Genomic DNA, 22,629 nt, shown 5'->3' with positions numbered 1-22,629 from the left:
TGGCCCACCTGAGGGGACGCCCTCACAGAGCCATGTTTCCTCTGCTACATCGGTTAAGAAACGTAATGCTTATGCATCTCGATGAAGAACTAGTCATGTTGGGAGAGGAGGTCTTCTTTCGACGCTGCTGTACGCGATTCATTATTGTGAAAAACAACCAAGTGTCCATGCCTTTCCTCCTCTATTGAGGAAGTGGGCTAGAGCTTGTACCACTGTGAAATTGCAGTGCGTATTTTCCTTTTCTTCATTAGAAGCATGTCTTTTTGTGCAATATTGTTTTTGAGCACGAGAGCAAATTGTCCTCACAGGTGAATGCAAAAACGTCACCTTGCACCGTGAATGACCCCCCTTGTTTTTGCATATAGGCTTACTGTTTATATAAGTTTACTCGTCTCGATGTTCATGAATGTACTGTTCTTGTACAATTTTTGCATTGTACATCCCTGGATACACAAATAAATTATTTTCGCTGTATATAACAGATTGCATTGTACATACACATGATCATCATTATCCATCTTTCTGTGGGCACATAAGCTATGTAAGACATATCTGGAAATAAAATTCTATTAAACCTGAGAATCATATAAATGCTGTCGGGTATAGGCCTCATTACGTAGGAAGCCCAAGGGACGGTCATATGCTTTCCCCATATTAGAGTACCAAGTGCTCTAAATCGTTGACCACTTTCTCTAAACACACATCATAAAAGCTTCGTATTGAAGTTGAAAAAGAAGAAGAGGAAGAAAAGGAAGGGTGATGACCAGATGTTGATAAAGACACGAGACAGACTAGAGACTACTTCTTTTTCATCATGGATTCAATGAAATGGTGTTTCCATAAGCGTGGTTTTATTTCGCGAATGACAGTCCAGCTTTGACCAGATATCATACTGCAGCAAAGGAATGAACTGTAAGTACAAAAACGGCTCCCTGGCCTAGTTATGCATGCCGCCGTGAAACTTACCAACCAGGATAGTAATAACCGAAGAACGAAGAGCAGCACCTATTTTAACTCAATCGCAATTTCTTGTGAAATTGCGCTAAAATTGCCGTGTAACGCTGAAAAATGCTTTTCCCTCAATACATGCAAGTACCAGACACGTCAGCAACAAGGAAATAAAAGCCAGCAAAACAAACGTGAATAATTGTCTGGCAACAAGAAAAACCCGAAAGAGCTGAGTTATTTTTATGTATTGTGTGTGCGTTTCAAGTGACATTAACAAAATGGGCATGTTAACACTTGCTTCCAAGTGCTCCTATATAATTAGTAAATGTGACCTCAGTGAGGCCGAGGGGTAAAATATATTACCCGGGGCTTCTTGCAGTGGTGCCCCCCAAAAAAACAGTCACGATGACTTTGCTTTCTTAACTTATTACTGTCTATGGGACAAACTGGTAATCGTTCCCTAAAGCTACCCTCTTGATCCGCCAGTAAAAATGTCACAATAAAGCGCATTTACTACATTTTGCAAAATGAGGTAAGCTAAATAGGAATCAATGTTTAAACTCTGAGAACGTGGACCCACTTTCAAAGCTACGTCACTGCTATAGCACCTCATGCACAGTAGCTACCCTTAAGCAAAAAACAAGCTTTCTTCATGCGCTTTATTTATTTATAGGAGTTGCTGGTTTTACAATATACAGCTGAACATCTTCAGAATATGAGCGGCGGTGCAGAAAATCCATAAAGCTTGTGTAGCAAACTGGAGGGGCTCCCTACGTCGCGTGATAGCCAGCTCATTTTTTCTCTGTTCTATTCTGGCCACTTCCCGTGCCCAGTTATTAGGCACTGCGTATGCGGAACTAAAGTGGCCTCCATTTCTAATAAACGAAGCGGCCTCACCACTCTCTTTTGTGGACACGCCCGAAAATTCTAGCCACTGTCCCGTAGAGCATGCTTCTTGGCAGTAAGACCCACATAAAGGCGAAGTCAGCCCTATCAAATGGGATTTTTTTATCGATATGGAGTTTAATGTCCCAAAACCACCATATGATTACGAGAGACGCCGTAGTGGAGGGCTCCGGAAGTTTTGACCACCTAGGGTTCTTTAACGCGTGCCCAAATCCAAGCACACGGGCCTACAACAATTCCGCCTCCATCGAAAATGCAGCCGCCGCAGACGGGATTCGATCCCGTGACCTGCGGGTTAGCAGCCGAGTACCTTAGCCAGTACACCACCGCGGCGGGGCTATCAAATGGGAGGTAGGTTACGTTTAAGGTATATAGGCTGACGATATCTACATTTTGGCTCAGAAAGAAAGCGCTTGCATGAAATATTTTTTATGACCTTTTATGTCACTCGTAAACCAAGCTCAACTAAGCATTCACACGCCTAGATATTCCCATGCGAAAAAAGTGGGAGAGATTCCTGCAAAAACATTCTTGCATGCGGCATCGCAAGGACTCAAGGCAGAGAAGCGGATAGGGCAATAGTGAAGCTGACAAGTCATTTCTCAACACATCACGGCATCACCAGACTGAGAGTTTGTCTTTGATGTGTGCAACATTTTCATAATTTTTTGACTTGCATCATGAACATGCGGCATTTTTATCACACACATTGAAACTTCTGGCTACAACTCACGCATACAGTCTATGTGGCTTTAAAGCAGGGAGGAAGAAGGAAACAACAAAAGGGAGAAGGCAGGGGAGGTTACCCATAAAGACATCCAGTTGGCTACCCTACACTGGGGGATTAGGGAAGGAAACAAGAAAGGTGAGAAAAACCAAGCAAATAAGAAAGAATGCCCTGCCTTGATATTTTGATGCGAGTTCAAGCTATAGTGAGACGACATCCTCAATAAGTAATTATGAATATCCCTGCAGACAAATGCGATGTGCCCACTAATGTCACAAAATCATATATTACATCTAGCGTTCTAAATCCACACTTCCTTTATTGATTGTGATATACCAACTATATTTATTTGACAGCATCAGGCGAAGCAGTGTTTAAAACACAGGGAGAAGGCACTCCGTTCACCTGCACTTTACCAGGAGAAATCATTTTCTTACAGGGCACCGATAATTAACCAAATATAGAACCCACCCAACGTTTACGTTATCCACCAGCATTCTCCAGTAGTTACATCTTGAGAATTGGGTTCTTTGACCAAAACGTTCTTTTTTGTGAATTTTTGCAAGACAACAATGAAACCACACAATAGCACTTTTTGGTGACTCCTAGCGCCGCAACCATTTTAAACCCACATCACGGCAATATAGGTTTACGCCCTTTCTGTTTTTCTTATCTATCAGTGTGTTCATGCTATTTCAAACATTTCTTTGCTCCTCCCCTTCCATTTTCCGCCAGCTTTATTGCAGAAGAGCAAAGAGGAATCTTTTATCTACTTACTATTGTTCCTTTCCACTCACTGTACCGCTGTGTTTTTTTATCTTCTTGTACTTTTTAGATGATGTGAGCATTCCTGGTAGAGCAGTTCAGGGTGTTCATACTGACTGATTCAAACTCACTTGATTCAAATCACATGATCCTCCCGCATTTGCTTCACTCATCCAAATTGATACGAGGCGACCCCACGCTCAAAACGGAATCCCAGCTCTAAATAAACAAAAATATTTTCACAGGACTCCCCTGCTACTGAGGGTGAAACCAAAAACTCCTTGGCATAATGTTTGTGACTGTGATTTTGAGGTGACCCCCATGTTGCTGAAAAACGAGTGAAAGATGGTGGTTCTAACAAGTCAAAAGCATGCTACATGTTGCAAATGCTGGCTACTAAATACGTTCATTCAACGCATCAAAACAAAAGGCTTTGAGGAAACTTCTTTTTTCAGCGTGTTCAGGAAAAGTCATGAGAAAGAAAAAAAATGGTCAAAGAGCTCACGTTTTTCTAGAATGCGCACCTTATGCTGTCAAGATAGATGCTTAGCCGCCAACCGGGATTATGGTGGTTAGTGCGGGACTAGAGAGCACCGGCAGCGCTGATGCTTCCTCATGTCGATAAATCCCGGTGAATGTCAGGCAACAACTGCAATATAAGGTTGCACTTCACTAGCGTCAAAATGAATGGGCTAAGGAAAGTTTGCAAATACAAACTTATCCTTCGTGTAAAAAGCACACAAAAGATGTATTGTGTTTGCTCTCGACTGTATCGCTTCTCCAAACTGCGAACAGTTAAACAACAGATCAAGTTACTGCATGAAAATTAGAGTGTAGTGTTCAGCATTGCTAAACAACTACCTGATAATGAGGCATACTGTAGCGAAAGTTCTCGGGTTAGGTTTGAATGCCGAGACTTATTTAACATGTACTTAAGCTTATGCATGCAAATTTATTCAGTGTTTTGACGTAAACGCTATGCGGCAAGTCCCGCTTACGGGCAAAACACGTGGCTTGAAGTTCAACAGCACAATACCAAAGCCACTGTGGTTGGTCAGGAACTCTCACAGTGCTTGAGCAGATATGTCTGTGAAAACTTTCGCGAACAATGCAGCCGATGCACGAGAGCCTGATCCAATGTATAAATGCAGTATAATATTTATTGGTTGTTTTAAAGACATATTTGACTTTCCTCCTATGCCACCAATCTCCCAAAGAACTACAAAACCTAGTGTTTGCGAATATGTTTCATCCCGAACCTACATCCACTCGCTGTGACAATAGCGAAAAGATATCTACCTTCAAATGCAGATCTAATACTTTTTTCTACTCATTCTTTCCCAAAAAAAATGAAAGAGTGGAACAGCTCTAGTGACGACTTGGTTAATATAACAAATAATAATTTATTTTTTCTATGCTCTGAAATTGTTCTTGCATTATGTATGTTCTGTTTGTATGAAAATGTGTTTTGTGATGCATTATTATGTTATGATAAATGTGACGGTAGTTTTTTTTGTGCGTTTATGTATTTTTCTCCGAATTCCTTTGTACTGAATGTCTTTGCCCCCGCCCCCTTACCTACGTAATACGTATATGTCAATGTAGGTACTCTGTAAATAAATAAATAAATAAGTTTGTTCACAAAAGATGATGTTATTGAAATATCACGTTATCTTACCTATCATTGTGCACACTTAGGCAGCAAGCATAAACAGTCACCTAATTAATCTACCATGTGTCCACATATTATTTGACGCTAAGTTAGCGTAATACCTGCATAATGTACAAAAGAATTGTTGTGCAGCAAAGCAACTCGGTTGCATTTCTTAACCCAACGTTACGACATAACTTATGAACCCCAAGGTTAGCATTAACTATGTACGTTTCCGTGTATAAATTGGCAGCAGGAAGCACAGGACCGAGTTATCTGGCGGAACATGGGAGAGGCCTTTGTCCTGCAGTGAACGTAGTCAGGCTGATAATGATGATGATGATGATGATGATGATGATGTTGATGACGACGACGACGATGTACGTTTCCACTAGATCTCCTTGTTCAGAACCATTCAAAAAGCAACAACGACAGCAGATAATCTCACGGAAATTAGATACTGTGCACTAAAATAGTACCCAACAACACCGAAACGACATAGCAACAGGCAAGCGCAATGCCTCCCATCTCCACGCGAATGAGCACGATTCTATACTCTACACACGACCATCAACGTTCCTGTCATACATTGCAAAATAATGAGATGGTTACAGCTTGTTAAAGCGGTAAGGCTCCACTGTCGTGTTTGCACACTCGCAGCCTACACGAACATTAAAAGTGGGACCAAATGCTGCCACTGTTTAATAAACAAAGCATATTTTATTTTATTTATCTAAAACAACCCGGAAGGCTCCTACTTGAGGAGTAGTTATAAATATATATTATACAGTAATATTCACGAACGTCCTGTTACTTCTTCCAGGAAGGCAGGTGAGCTGTATGATATGAAAATTATGACGAGTGAGTGCTATTATGCACGTATGGCTGAGCAACGTTATTAGCATGGTCTGTGCGCAGCAAAATGAGCGAAGATGGTAGAATATAAAGTTCCTGGTGAAAGGAACTCTTGCAGAAATTATGATGTAATAAAAAGCTTGGGTCATGACGACAATTCGCTCGCGATATGATTGGGCTCATTCTAAGTCAGTCGTAACAAATGTTTGTTTAACTACAACTTTGCGTTTCAGTATCAACTATTCACCGTAGGCGAACGCGTGAGTGGTTATGATGGTGGCTTTAGATCTAGAAGATGAGCGCTGCTATTATCGCAGAGGTTAGGTTCGTAGACTTTACGCTGCAGATGAGGAACAAATCGTTTGCAAAGCACTTTTATTTAACATGCGCCAATTTTGGCAAAAAAAGGGGGCTTTGCCGGACTGTTACATATCAAAGTGAATAACTTAGAAGCGTCACGAAACGTGAAAATTTACCACTGGCAGGCTCAGCGCTAAGTGACGTCATCATAACTGAGTGACGCTATTATGCAATGTGTTACGTCATCGTCATGTGATGTCACCGTGCGATGACGACACATAAACGCGTGACATCATCAGGTGACGTGTGACGTCATTGGTGTGAGATGTCACCATGATGTTGACATGATCACATGAGATTGTCACATTGTCAAAGTTGGGCTGATTTGGGAGGCAATTCAAGACAGGGAGAGGTGCAGAAAGATTTTGGTGATAAGAGGAAGGGGTGCATTGCTACAACTCAGACAAAAAAGACGGCTTTCCCCTTGGAGTGGTCTGATATGAAGGCGCAATGCAACCTGTCAGACTCTTTAGGAAGGATTTGCAGTCAAGTTCAATGACGAAACGTATTGAAGATGTTGCGGTTTTAAATCAGAATTTTTGGGGAGTCAAAGTTTCTTATGGTCGGGGTTTGTCCGTTGGCGTTGACGTTACGCGCCGTACCTGCCACTGACGATGACGCTGATGACGATGACTGTCACGGACAACGACGGGCTTGTGCAGTGGATGGTGCCTCGGTATGCTCTAGGAGGCATTTTGTATGAGTGGGAACAACCAACAAGCACCAGGAGGACATGCACGGACCTCGTCTTTGCCAACTGCAGGCTAGATACGATACCACAAAGCTTTAATAATCAACGCAAAACAAAATTCACAACTGAGCACAACATACCAGTTATGACCAATAAACATTGAATATAACCTGTACACCGCTTGGCACTCATTTACATGCATGTGTGGTCAACGTCACAGGTGATTAACGGTAACACTACATTACTCCATTGCTTCGACCACTCATCATCATTCATTTCATGAATGTGGCATGTTTTTTTGGCAATAACTCTCATCCAGCGAATAAAAAATACGTGCATGTAATTGTCGTTCCATGTAGTATCACAAGATATGGCCCGCATTGTCCGGTATGCATGTTCGCGCAAGTATTGTTGCTTACAGCTTTATAATAAACAAGTCAAATTCTGTCATTGTAATATCGGGAAAAATAAAGTATGCTAACCACGTACAATTACTAAAGGTGAAATCACCAAATGAAATCGATCAAAAAATATACAGAGAACATAGGAACGTCTATATAATAAAAACCAAACTACCCAAAAGGACCAGGCTTTCTTAAATAACGTGGGTAATTTCAGGAACAGAGAGAGCCGAAGCGGCACCGACATGCAGCAGCAGCAGCAGCCACGACACTCTTGTTAGCACGAGCGCTTCATTACTGAACCCCTACGACGCGAGGTGCACCGAGTGAGTCAACTTGTCAGAAGTGGTGCTCTAGACTTTGAGACGACGTCGACGACAACGTCGGCAGTGTCGAGGCAATCACGTTTGGGAATGGTGACGTGGATACGCGCTTTTGTTTTTTTTTTGTTTTTTTTAAGCAACAGAGTACAGCCACGGATGTCCTCGGTGTGACAAAGCTCGACTCGAACAGGAGCGGAGGAGAAGGCGATGACGGCGACAGGGACAAAACAAGAAAAAAAAAAACAAATGCTCGAAGAACTTGGGTTCCGAATCAGGGGGTGAATACGACCCTTTTGTCTGACCTTCTCCTCTTTCCCCTCTTTGGTCTCTCATACTCGCACCTCTTCACAGCTGCCTGGTCTTTCACCCTCGACTCGATCTTGCTTTCCACATCGAAACGGTCTTCGTCGAGGGGGTCATGGCATGAAATAAATTCGATGTTTTCCGGAAATTAGGGAGAAAAAAAGATGAGTGCAAAGAATGGGAAGAGAAAGAAGTGGAGGGAGGGGCGATGTAGCCGGACTGCGACGCACTGATGGATGAAGTGTACACGCCTCTGGGCTTTTGTCTCCGCTATGGTTCCCCACAAACATAGACACACAGTTCATGACTTTTTGCTGCCTCCGGCGGTCACCACGCTATAAAGAGGCATGCACCGCTTCCACTGCGTTCAGAGTGTACGGCACACACGCTGACAAGCTGTGCATAGATTGGTGTTTTCGACGCAAACTCGAAGATATCTGTATACAGCTTGGATAATGGTGAAGTTTGCCCGGAGAGTAATACTCGTCTACCACGAGTGAAAGGACGAAATATATGTGTGACTGAGGGGCCCGAGACCGTACGCGGGCCTGAGAAGAGCGCTTAGAATTTTGGGTTGGTTGTTGTCACGATGGAGAGCTTAAGCTTAGTGATTTTATCTCATTTTACATCGTTTTCCAGGAAATAAGGCGATTCCTTCATTCAAACACGTTTGCTGCATCTTTTATCGATTATTATACAGTCTAAATAACCCCGGCACCCTCTGTACTAGACAAAGTCCTGCTGATGTGAGGGAAAGTGGGAAGGGCAATTTCTCGAATTTAATGCCAACAAACCACTTCCAAGTTTGGAAAAGAAGGCGGGGGGGGGGAACTAGGGGCATAGCCAAAACCTTTTCAGAAGAGGTTGGATCCTCCTAAAATATTTCCTATGCTCCTGTTTTCCCCGTCTAAATGGCTGGCGGCTTCTTGTATCCCAGAAAGAGAGAGATAAAGGAGAGACAGGGATGTTAACCCAAAGACTGAGATTTGCTACTTTGTGATTTGGAAGGTGAATAGAAAAGTATGAAAGAGAAGAAGAGTTGGCGACATTAGGCGAAAAATGTAGTGATGGAGCACTATCTGAGCACTATAAGACGCAAAGTTGTCTACGAACAGTCGCAGTTGGTTCAACCAAGCATTGAACACAATAAAAATTTTAAGAGCGTACTGCATCAATATGTAAACAACGTTATATGAAGCGTTGGTTCTGCGTGGTGTATAAATAAACCTTGCAAGAGCTTACACGTGACATGCGATGCAGTGTTTAAAGAAATGGTTCCACGTGGTACTACTTTAAAATAAGATACCTGGAATACTTGCGTCTTTACAGAGGCCATCAAATGCTTGTACACCGATGTGCAACTTCCAATTTCTTTATTCTAAAATTTCAAATGAGAACGCCACTCATGCCCACTCTTGACCGTTTATACTCACTGAAAGTCCCCATGACCATTCTAAAATCCATGTTTTAAAGTAGGCTTTACTTCGTATTTTTGCTGATACCCCACATATTTTGTCCACTTCAACGAAGCATTTTATGAACAATATCTGCACCTGACCCGTCACATTCCTAAGTCGACCACAACTGCCAATACCCGATACGTAGTGGTGCATGTCTTCGCAAAGTCTCGCAACCCCCTTACGAAAAAATCGAAGGCCCGCGTGGCCGAACGACACCGTCCAGCATGCTGGACGCGGGGCAACCAGCTACTACACGACATGCAGCGGGTCGGTGAGATGATTGCCTTCAAGCCGTCAAGCGATCGATAGGTGGCTCCCCTTGAGAAGACCACGCACGCTTAGACTGTCGACAAGGCCGAGCGGTATCGTTGTGCTACCTTGTATCACATTTCGTTGTTAGCGACATGCAATCTTCCGCACACTTCGAAATGAAATGAAAGGCAGTTTTTGATAGAGGAATGACTACCGACGAAACGCCATTTTGATGACGGGACCATTGTCGTATAGTCGTCGACACAAGGATATACAATGCATCGTGGGTGCGTGCAAGACATCATCGGTGCTGATCTCGGGTCCTTGATCACCATGTCTTTTGGGAGTGTTCCCAAAACTGCGCTGCGCTCCCTTAACCTCACCAAGAGCGCACGTGATGTTTTTTTTTTGCGTTCACTTCCATTCATTTCTCTTGGTTGACGCCGTTTTCTTCTCGACAATGAAAGTAAAAAAAAGGAACAGAAGCTGATTGCTCAAAGTTCTTTCTCACCATCCGCACAAGTGTCTCTAGAGGCACCGCGTTGTTATATTTATAATGAACTTCTTCGGGGCACAACAATAAAAACAAATGTTCATTCATCCAGTTTCAGTGTCACCATAAAATTGGTACGCGTGCCGTAAAAACAATATGAAATAGAGTAATCAGGAAGGCGTGAAAGTATCGAGTTAAGTTTGGTGAATTAATTACTTTGCCAACCAAGACCCGAACGTTCGATGCAGCAAAGCAATGCCTGTACTTGACAAGCAAGATGTAAGTTAGGGGGTTCATAAAGAAGATAATTTAAATCGTTCGTTTTCAGCCAGCTTCCTGACCACGTCCACCTTGTAAAGATCGTTCGAGTATTTTCAACGCTTGAATACCATCTACATTGACACAAAGTGTCAGAATTTCGATTGATATTTTCTAAACAGCAAAATATTTTGTGGCGGGAAAGCTAAAACACTCTTGTAGATCAAACGGCACTTAAAAACAGGCACAATTAGTAGACATGACGATGCGCTGCCCATCACACTAGCCGTAAGGCCCGGTTCACGCTAGCGGCCAGCCTGCCCTGGCAGCAAGGTGCCGCAGACCGGCGACTGGCGCCGTCCGCAGGAGAGCTGTTCAAAGTGCGAGGCCAGCTTCGCCAGCGAAGCATTTGAGCCTCCTATAAAAAGGGCTGCCCTTCCAAATGCAGTTGTCGACTGCCTCGAGTCTATCAAGCGGCCGCCGTGAGCTTTGTAGCTCGTAAGCTCCGAACTGTTCTGTTCTGTTCTGTTTTAACTGTTTTACTGTGGAGAGGTGGAGGTGCCTATTGCCTCGGCTACTCCATATCACAAAGTTATGCAGCGAAAAATAAAATAATAATACAGAACGGTACCCAAAAATTAACAATAAGGAAAAAAAAACATAATAGCACACTGAAACCAGTTAAAATATCATGCCAATACACAGTTTTCTTCGCGCAGTTCGCACAGTCATAAACTACTTACACGCACACCTTACTAATCTAATGTCAGTATATACATGACCACATTTTATATAATACCCATCTCTGGCTATCAGTCATAGGCGCTTGTCCAGTCCAGTCTCCACTAAAGAGTCTGTCAGCAAGATTATTGCCTTTTTTTGGAGATGCATCTCAGACCATGGTCCAAGTAGTTTCTTTATTGTGAGGGGCCGTCTGTCCAAACTTGCTAATTTGTTCTTTAATTTTTCTCTTTCATTCGCGTATTTAACGCACTCCAAAATAATATGGTGAACATTTTCGTCTGCATGACCACAATGGCATTCCGGTGAGTTGGATTGATGTATCTTGTGCAGGAAGCTGTTTGTGTATGCTACTTCCAATCTAAGTCGGTGGATCAATGTCTCTATGTATGATCAATGTGTCTTGGGCGATCTGTCGCTATGGAAAATTTTCTGTGTGGATCGACTTCATAAAGTACCGGTTCCTTTGATTTAGGGCTCTCAAACCACTTCCCCATCGAACAATGGTTTGCTTCTTGCGATATAAAATGTCGACTTTCCGCCCCAGACGTAGGGCTCGCGCAATCCCGTCCTTCCTTTAATGCTTTCTTCGCGAGACTATCAGCATCTTCATTTTCCTTTATTCCAATGTGGCTGGTTATTCATTGGAATACGATGTTGTGACCCTGCGATGAAGCATATTCCACAGTTTCTGCGATACATGGTGTTATTTCACCATTTTTGTGAGGTGATCTCACATTTCTGATAAGCTGAAGAGCGGGTTTGCTATCAGTGCATATCACCCATTTTTGTGGCTCAAGATTCTCGCAGATAAGCTTAACTGCTTCAAAGATAGCCACCAATTCTGCTGTCGTCGATGAAGATTTTTGCGATAATTTGTACATCTTCTTTTTCTGAATTTCGGGTATAAAGACCGCACAGGCTGACGCTTCTTCTGTGCATGATCCGTCTGTATATATCTTCGTTTTTCCATTATGCATTACATGAAGCTGATGAAGTACCAACTGAGCCGCTACTAGAGGTGCCATGACGGCTTTCTTCTCTATGCTCCGAACTGATGCTTCCAATCGCATTAGACTCATATCCTTAAGCTTAAAACACAACACTCTAATAGATTCGGCACATTGTTTGAGAGTAATACTTAAATAATCAATGTTCTAGGCTTAGCGAGCCTTCCAGAATCTCGGAGAGCATACTACATGTTCATTAGTTGTTCATAACCATGGACAGCTGGCGCCACTTCTTGGGCCGCCAGATAGGGGACGCGTTATCTGATTTTACGCTGCAATTTTTTTATATCGGAATGACAGAAACGCTTTATTAACTGCTCGAACCAATCCTAAGAAAAAACTTACGACATCCACACTTAGAGTGTGAAAACCGCGGAGTAAGAAGCAAGTAGCTCGAAGTGTCCCGCGGCCGACGCAGACGAGGCGATTCACCCACGTCACTTCTCCGTCACTGATTGGCTACGTTCCTCTCCGAAAGCGGCGAACGGCGCAAACATGGGTATTGAACCCATTCTTCGAACGGCAAAGAATAGCCGACGTGCGCGACGGAAACAGCCGCGCATGGCTGCCTTAGAACGCCAAATGTCAGATGGTGAGGCATGTTTCCCGTTAGTGTGAACCCGCCCTAACGTAACTAGGCCATGCCGCTAGAGGTAAATATAGCCTAAAGAGATTTCTGGCTCACACCGGGTTCAAGCAATGCCTCCCCAGTCTAAACGTACTACACCAGATGTGAACCACGCGGCTATTTTTTCTGACAATCAAACAAAGTTGCAAGGCACCACTTCCTTCCGCCGACGAATCACGTGCTCGCGAGGAGAGTCCCATTTTCGCCGGCTCCATGTTTCAATATGTTTCTACGCACTCGCATCTTCACGCGTGTATATATTTCGCGTTCTTTTGTACTTCGATTCTTTTCATCGATTTGCCGTGGCCCCCGCGTACTGTAAATAGCAACTAACATGGCCTGGATCTCTCGCGTGAAAACTCCCCCACTGAAAAACAAAGAAAAAGACCAAAATAAGGGGAAGGAGGAGACACAGTTCGATAGCCGAGTCTTGGAACAAACGTAGGCGGTGGCGTCAAAGCCAGTGTTGGCCACCGCTGCCCCTGCAAACACACCATGTGCGTGTGACTCTCGACACGTTTTTTTTTTCCTTTTGTGCTGAGGGAATTGACGCCCGTACCCGATACACCAGCGATTGTCGCTCACCCAATGGCTTCGTGTACATTCGCTCCCTTCTTACTTTAAACGACGAAGCCGCAAGCACTTCTCACTGCCATTTCTTTTGACGACAAAACGAAGTTTATGCACTCATTTTGCACTCCCCTACGTAATTCCTTTGCTGAAAAAATAAAACAGAAGGGCACAACTATTCATCCGTCACTCATGACGACACACATCATATTGGTTGTAGTAAAGTGTAGCCAACATATATAAAATTAACTTTACCATGCCGTCAATCATAACCAGATGAGTAATATTCACAATACGGATATGTAAAGTGGAATAGTAATCGTTTTTGGGTCGCAAATAATGCACGATTGATTTTATTTGCTAGAAGATGAACGATAGCTTAATATGCGATGCCGCAATATACACGAAGCTAATTTACATGCATATTACCTCCTTTCCCATTCCCTTTATGCTGTTTTACTCCAACTTTTTGTAGTGTTTGTGTAGGTCATTAGTATGAAAGATTTAGTCTTTAAGGCAGCAAACGATGCGCATCTTTGATAACCTTCGTTTGTTGCACATTCCCCTTCCTACTGACGGTGTCGGAGATTTCTGTTTCGTGGACCTTGAATATGTCAACTTACCCCACCAGCCTTCTTATATAATTAACGAGTCTCTAAAACCCACGTTGTTGGTGTTCAGCCACTGAATGTGTGTCTTTCATCGTTCAAGTTAATCGCATGCACATATTGCTGCTTGTACGGTGTAGCTGCCTGATAGAATCATCGTCCCCTGGAACTTAATAACTAATTACCATCACCGGGACTATCGTTATCACATCTACGTCAGTTATTTGTGTATTTGTATAGATACCATTTTTCACCTTTCAGCGGTGTTCAGCAAGCGAAGCGCTTCAGTTTGCCAAAATTTTGAATGATCGCACAAACCAACTGCGGCCAGTCAAATTAATTGATTGATTTGTGGGGTTTGACGTCCCAAAACCATCATATGATTATGAGAGACGCCGTAGTGAAGAGCTTCGGAAATTTTGACCACTTGGGATTCTTTAACATGCACCCAATTCTGAGTACACGGGCCTACAACATTGCCGCCTCCGTAGGAAATGCAGCCGCCGCAGCTGGGGTTCGAAACCGCGACCTGCGAAACCACGATCAGCAGCCGAGTACCTTAGCCACTAGACCACTTGGCGGGGTGCGGCCAGTCGCATTAAACTAGGCGCCTAGGTGTAAAGCGACAAAATTGAGGAGCTAAGTTGCTTTGACATAGCCTTTGTCAAAAACTGATGGCTGTTCAACGTCCACTCAATTTCACCAGCCTTTATATACCCCGTATTAAATATCATTGCGCAACTCGTCTCACTTGGCATGTCTGAAAAATCTGACGCGGGAAACAGTGGGATCTTCCGTTTGCCTGAGAGATGTGGCTTTCATTATTCCTACCTAACAACTCCAGTGCCTAAAAAATGTAGTTTAGTATAAAAAACGTACGCGTTGAGGAAACAGAGAAAGCCAATGTATTCAAGTGGAAAGCCATGTAAACAAAAAACACACAAGGAAACACATTCTATGGGCGTTTTCCCAAAGGAGTCGGTTAATCATTCATCCTAATTGCGCAAGGAAACCAGAAAGCAAAACAAATATTGTGTGACACATGTACTTGATTCTAAATTGCCTTTTCTACCTAAGTTTTTAGCGGAGTTGTGACTGCGGCTTTAACCACTAAAGCGTTTGTGTGAAAAGTTTGACTTCTATCATGATGTCATGCGGCTCCTTCTCGGATTTCTGCTGCGTACAGATTTAAACTGATTTGCTCTGGTATTCCGTTCACCATGCACGCGTCTTCCATTTTTCCATGCTTTTCAAAATTGAGATTGATGGTTCGGAAAGCATAAAAATTATTAGTAAACTACAAAAGCCACAAAACGATGAAATCGGAAAAGGCAAAACAACAGAAACAGAGACATCGAGCAGAGACGTGGAACCGCTGACGTTTAATTCAGAAAAAAAACTTTCCTCTCAAGTTTGTACAACGGATGCGTGGATAACAAACCAAAAAACCAAAAACCCAACCAAGGTAATCTAAGCAAATCACCTCTATGCTAGAAAGAAACATTTTTTCCTGGTGAGATAAACTGAAGCTGGCCTAACACATTTGTCAAGACACAGTTTCTATATATGAAATGCCTAAATGATCTCCCGGGACATTTTTAGGGTGCCAATCGTGCCAACAGGAATCGAACCTCAGCTTTCTGTGCGGCAACCAAGTGTGCTACCACAGAGACACGCCAGGCCTCGCAGCTGCCCTTCAAATAGACCGTCCATTGGGGATGCAGTGATGACTATCAAATTTTATATGCATGGTCTATGTACTTCTACGATGCAGCCATCACGTCGGGTTAACCTCAACAGTAGTTAGGTGCAATCCGCTGAAGCTGATTTATGTGGCAGTGTCCAGGATTACCATCTTCGAGAGAATGAGCGCTTCATTCCAGTTTGTCGCCTTTGGTGCCGCTAATGCTCACGTTCTTGTTGCCATTGTTGCTGAAGTGCAAACAACTGGTTATATAAACATCTGCCACTGTTCAACGTATGGCTGTGCATGTAACATTTGTGCATATATTCAGCGCCATTTCGCAACGTGTCGCTCACTGAAAAATTAGTCACCTTCCTTCCGCATGCTTCGCATAACGTCGATTCCCAAGCAACGTGGGTTCGGCCGAATTTTTCTAATCTACATATTTGCGAGTCTGCGTTCTTCGGCGCTAAGACAAATGTCATTGATCATCTTTGTTAGCTCATTTGCATAATTATAAGACAGCTACTTGTTGCTGTAGGCAATTTATTTAACTACAGAAAACAGGAACAAGTTCAGAAACGTAGTTAAGTCGCGTTGGAGTCACTACTAGCCAGCTGTCGACACAAGGCTCGCGCTGGTGCCACAACGCTAGCACAAACGCGCGTGGATTTTGTTGCCATATTCTAAGGTGCGATCTCAACCCTCCCTCCTTTACACGAAATCTTCACAGCGATCTGGATGTCACGAAACCTTTGGCGGTCGCAGTTTCCAGGTGGTCACATGCCTGTGACGTAGATGGTTGCGATGGAGTGTCGTGCTGCATCTCGGGTGAGTCAGGCCGTTGGGCAGTAGAGCTCGATAGCGTCTCTTCTGGCTTTGCGTCCAAAAGATGGTCTGCTGCACTAAAATTTGTTGGCAATCGGGTTTTTTTTGTCTGGTGTGACTTGTTTTCCTCGTGTGATTGCGGTGATGCTAAACCTTTCCGTCGTCGCTTTTTACAAGCCATGATCATGGTCTGGCGTGGCTCAGTATTTCTCCTTCCATCAAATCTGGCTTTTTCAAAAACTGCCGAATAAGGACACCCTTCCCTGAAGTGAAACGGTGTTAATTTGGTAATATCACCTCGGTCACAGGAATTTGTTTATATTCCCCCCGCTTGAGAAGATGCAAGATGGCAGAGCAGTTCTCGCTCCAACATCACTCTCGCAGGACTCAATCCTGTGGCCGCGTGTATCATCGTGCGCTGCCGATACAGAAATTTTACAAGTAGACACTGTATGACCTGATCTGCATCCCTCAGCAGTGCTCTTTTCAGCTCCGTCACATAATGTTTGCCAGGCCATTTGTTGCAGGGTGGTACGCTGGTGAGGTGGTAGCCTTCATACCGTTTCATGCCTAGAGCTGTTCCATCTCGGTAGAGATAAATGCTCTTCCGTTGTCGGAGGTGACATTTCTGGGGATGCCAAACATTGTGAAGAGCACGTCGATTGCAGAGCACGTCGAGCACGTCGATTGCAGCCGCAAGAGCTCGTCGATTGCAGCCGCAAATGTTGCTTGCGTCATTTGCTGGAATTCCATCCACTTTGTGCATGCATCCACGACAACCAAGTAGGTACGCCCGAGTAGTGGTCCGTAAAAACTTCTGCTTTTGTCCTGCATCCCTGCTTAGCTTCCAGCGCACTCACCGCGAGGAAAGAAGAGAGAAAGCGATTACGACATAACACAAATATCTACAATATTGCTCGTAATTGTTTTACTCTAAAAAAATTTCGGTGGTCTGTCTTTGAGGCAACAAGGTCCTCTAAAAGTCAATTGATGGCTACTTGCAAAAGTTTTGCAGGGCCCTTTAAAAAATACTAAAGCACTTAAATGGACCACAGCACTGGAGCAGGAGCTGAGGTGCTCGGCTGTGACCCGAAGGTAAAGGGTTTGGTGCCGGCCATGGTGGTCGCATTTAGATGGAGGCGAAATGGTAGAGCCCCGTGTACTGTGTGTTATTAGCGCATTTTAGAGAACACCATATGGTCGCAATTTGCGGAGCCCCTGCTATGGCGTCTCTCATGGTGACATCTTGGTTTTATGAAGTAAAACTCCGCATAATATTTCCTCGCTTTTATGATTTCAGGCTAGCCATTTATGCTGCCGCGGGTATCATCCCATATCTTGACGTCACTTGAAGAGTTGTTATAGTGGAAGCATGCACACCCTCCGAGTTGGCGCATGCTAGCATTCCTTCCTGATTGTGAAATTTGCGCAATGATGCTCCCACTGACAGACTTTTCTCTTCACCTCCTAGGCATATGTTTTTCACTGCAAAAACATGGGCCAATTAAGAAGTCAATAACGACAACCACACATCCCACATGAATAAGCGTACGCGCTGAATGTATTCGCATTTTTCCTCCAAACCTTAGAGGTCACAATAAAACCTGCACTGAGAACACGCTGCTTCTGAATGGTTCTTAAAAACATCACAATGCGCTTTTCGACCACGTGAATTGACCTAATATCAGAAGATGCGCTCATACACAAATACGAATATGCTATTTAAACAAAATAGAATAGTGACGCACCATCATCTCTTTTTATTTACGGACTTTCAGAGTTGAAAACAAAGTCGGCACATTTTGACATGCTAGGCTATGAAAAAAAAATGTTCCAAAAGCCAAGGTAGTTACCCTTCAATCTTTTTGATTAATGGCTTTACTCAACTATACGGGTGGCATAATCAGTACACAAATAGCATCAGATGTTGAAATACATCGCACTGATATCTTGCCCTAAACATCCGGCAGAAGGTTATAATTACTATTGCATGAAGATCGACTGCGATGAACTATCCATGATTCCACAAGTTTTCTTGGTATATTGCATGAAGATCGATTGCGATGAACTATCTATGATTCCACAAGTTTTCTTGGGCACCGTTAGTGTTCTCGCACCAACCCGCTATGGTGGTACTCGGATGCTTACTGTACTCGGATGCTTAGCCGCAGGTCGCAGGATTGAATCCCCATTGTGGCGGCTGCCTTTTCGATGGAGAAAAAATGCTGTAGGCCCGTGTGATCAAATATCAGGGCACGTTAAAGAACCCAGGGGGTCAAAATTTCCGGAGCCCTCCACTAAGGCGTTTCTCATAATTATATGGTGGTTGTTAAACACCGCAAATTATCAATATTATAATTATTTTTGCGACAGCGTAATTCCATAATCGAGATCAAACACGTGGCCTTTCGTGAGACAGTGGTCAACTAATTTTGTCTCAGTTCGAATTGCATGTGTGGCTTTCGTAATGTTCATTGCGTGTTACTTGAGGCGGGTACGACGTCATCGCCCGTCTCACCGATGCAGGAATCATCGCAGACCATGAAGTCAACGTTATATATAACTCCGCCATGTTCGTTCTATAAGAATTTCGTCTTTTGGTTTCAGGAACACTTTTACCAGGGTGTGCACTGGCTTGGAAATATTACGAACAACCAAAACGCCACCAGTCAATTCGCCACCTATACGTTGGTGAACCAACTATGTTTCGTGTTTTTTTTTCTGGTTTAGTAAAGCCAGTGATGAAATATTTAATATACTCAGCCATGTTATACTAACAGCCGAATACAGTCTCAACACTGTTACGAGCTCTGGATCAACACCTAAGCTTTAAAGATAGTCCTGAACTTGACGTCACTTGAGGTCTGCTATTCAAAGAATGCAAAAGTCAGCCAAACGTTTAGTCTAGCGAAACCACTTGTATTGAAGTCGTGGCGACGCTATATCTTCTAAACGCGCACTCTTAGTGAGTGCGGCTATATTCGGGGTGTTATTAGCTATGGCATAGTGCACTGTTTGCTGAGACGTGGTAGTCCTCGCACGGGTTTTCATATATCATCGGCGCAATACCGTTCTCCGCACCGCGAATTCCTCTTTCTTATTGCTGAACCACAAGTATTGGCACAAACGCGAGAATAATGCCAGACATATGAAATCTAGACGCGAGAAAAGTGTAGAATGCTACATAAAGACCACTGTGTCAACTCGTCTCGAGAGACAGCAGAGTTTAGAATTGGGCCCACGTGCGAAAGATATAAAAATAAGGATTTAAGGTGAATGTTATGAGCGCATGCAGTCGCAATGTAGTCGTGGTGTTTTTCCCTACGGGTGTTTTCCATATACTTTGTTCCATGTGGATTTCTAACGCTGTAAGCAGAGTCAAAGAAAACGTATTCGCCTCGCAAGCGCAAGGCCGCAAGAATTCCCACACACAAAAAAAGGTGAGAGCTCACGACTGCATCCACCAGCGCAACTACATTTAAATATTTTTATCTCCACGAGTTAAGAGTGACTTTATTGTTTCTCTTCTCACCAGTTGCGGTCGACCATTTTATTTTTCGTTTTTACTAATATTCAGAAAATGGGCTTTAAAATAAAACTACAACTTAATTACTGGCTCAGGCAGAAGTTTCAAGTAATATTCAGTACATATGATATCAGAGGATAAGCCATGAAACCATCACCAACTCGAGAAAAGATAAGGCCTCATGGAGTAAGCACACTTTCTAGGAAACATTTCATCACATTCCCCCCCCCCCCCCCCCTTTTTGAAGCACTATTACAAGAAAGAGCTCTCCCAGAGTAGAATACAATCTATTCAAAGCCTTCTTATTTTTTTAAAATAGGCACTTCCAGTATCTTTATTGGATTCTCTTATATAGCAGGTGCTTTCTGTTGATCAAAGGACATTACGTTTGCTCACTCCTAAAACGATCTCCTGATGCCTACCTTATCCGTGAGCTCCACGAGTAGTTATTCGACGGCTTCCTAGCAAATTAATTTCAAAACGAGAAAGCATCGCGGCTGCAGCTACGTGAATACCATTGCCGGATCTGCGACCCCTACATAAAGAATGACGCGCGCGTGAGGTGTGCATTCACGCTTGAACGAAATATAACGAAATTCCCCGAGGCAATGACGCCACGGGAAAAGATGCTCGAACAGCTACATACATAAAAAGCTAGTGTCACAAACTCGCACCCGACAATGACCACGGTGCTACCCCAGAGCTCCTCAGGGGTCCCCTGTCTGCAGTCGTTCTTGACGGATCACACAGCTAAGATTGTCGCAAGCTGCTGCGCAGACTTTGGGTTTTTCGGAGGGAGTGGCTAAAATAAAGAAAAGTTTGCGGGTTCTTCTCCGTATCGATGAGTACGATGTGGTTTCTGATTGTCACACCTAGAGTGCCCGGACAACAAAGCAAGAACCAGAGTATTGGCTTCATGCTCGATTTGCCCCCCCCCCCCTGAAATTAAAGGACTTAGGGGGGGGGGGTGTTGTCGCGAGGGGGGATAGGGAGGAGAGTACATGGTGCGTAACAAATTGCGCCACTTGAATAGGAGGGTGCTGAGGGAGAATGAAGAAAAATATTAGGAGGGGTTGGTGCGGCTATGATAAACGGTAGACAACGTTGCTTCTTACTGAAATATATTTTTTGTTTGTTCGTTGCCTGAAACTTGGCTCCTTCCTTTGCCATGGACGCTGGCGAAGTCGCTACGTGTACAAGTCTCCAAGGTTATTAAAACGGACATACAAAAAGAGAGCAAGCTTAAACTAAGGAAAGAATTGACCCGCGGTATGCACAAGGTGTCGTAGCAATCTGAGACGAATGAACAAAAAACAAAACAAAAAATGGACGCGCAGGTTGGTACATGCTCTCTGCTATATACAGATGATATCGGAAAAAAGAGAGAGAAGGAAGGTGGAGAGGAGGAAAAGGAGCATTTCTGAGGGATGGAAATTAAACGAATGAGAAAGCAAGACACATGGAATCTAAGGTTTGCTCTTCATTTAGCTGTCACCGAGCTGCTTCCTGCAGTGATTTGCAGAGTCAGACACGCTCGACCTAAGCAAACGTTTGCTTTGTCAGTTCCGTTTTCAGTTCAAGCTCTGTCTATTTTATCGTTGCTGCGCTCACCCATCGCCATCTGGTGGTTGCTGTACAAAGCACCCACGAGAACTGAAGACACGAAATCCGTACACTCGACATTCCTGCTGGGATAGAAACTTTCATCATATTCTTTATATAGTTTATTATCATGTGACAGTTTTTACAGGAAGTATGGTGGGAGGAAGGAAGTTGAATATTTCTTTTTGTAGCTTTGCCACTTCTGTCTCCAGTTCAAGCTCTGTCTATTTATTCGTTGCTTCATTCACCCATCGCCACCTGCCGACAGGGCGCTGCCTGATAGCGGCCAACGGTGACCCCACACTAGTACTCTGAAGCGATTCACAAAGATTGAAACCAAACAAAAGCATTGAAAACATTCGATTAACGTTAGCATAAAGAAGCTCCAGATGTTATCGCAACAAGCTTCTGCGTGGCTGCTGCTAATCGCAACGCGTTTTTTTAGCACCAAAACAAAAACAGCGCAAATATGGCGCCACCATCTTGTTGTATACCCAGGTGCGCGCAGGAGGAATGACCTCCTGAGCAATTCGGAAACCTGGCTGGCTGATAGAGCAGGTGGAAGAGAACAAGGAGCTGGAGAGGCCTATGGCGGCGTGGTGGGGCTTGCGGCTGTGTCGAAGCAGTGCCAAGCGATGCGGACATCGGCAAATATAAAATAAATACCTCCCCCCTACACAAGCGCACACCCAGTCTGTATTGGCCCTACGGCAGCCAACGTCTCCCATGAGCACTCTGCTAATGCGCGTTCGCCTAATGTTGTTCCCTCTTACTTCTACATGTGTCTTCATTTCCCGCTTTTAGCTTGACCTGCTTTTATTCTCCTTTGCACTTCGTTTGTCCGGGACGCCTTACAAGAATGAGCGTTCTTTCCACCTTTCTTACCGCAGCCCTGAAACAAAGTTTTCGTGTCCTACAGCCACAGTCGGCTTAGTTGCCGCCAGTATAGAGAGGGGCCGTTTTATTACGGACGAAACTGGCACCGCTATTCGGAGCGTGCCACCTCGGAGGAACTCCTTTTTCTCTTACCTCAGAACTT

The sequence above is a fragment of the Rhipicephalus microplus genome, chromosome 5, assembly GCF_043290135.1.
Source record: "Rhipicephalus microplus isolate Deutch F79 chromosome 5, USDA_Rmic, whole genome shotgun sequence".
Lineage (NCBI taxonomy): Eukaryota > Metazoa > Arthropoda > Arachnida > Ixodida > Ixodidae > Rhipicephalus > Rhipicephalus microplus.
This window is presented reverse-complemented; position numbering follows the sequence as displayed.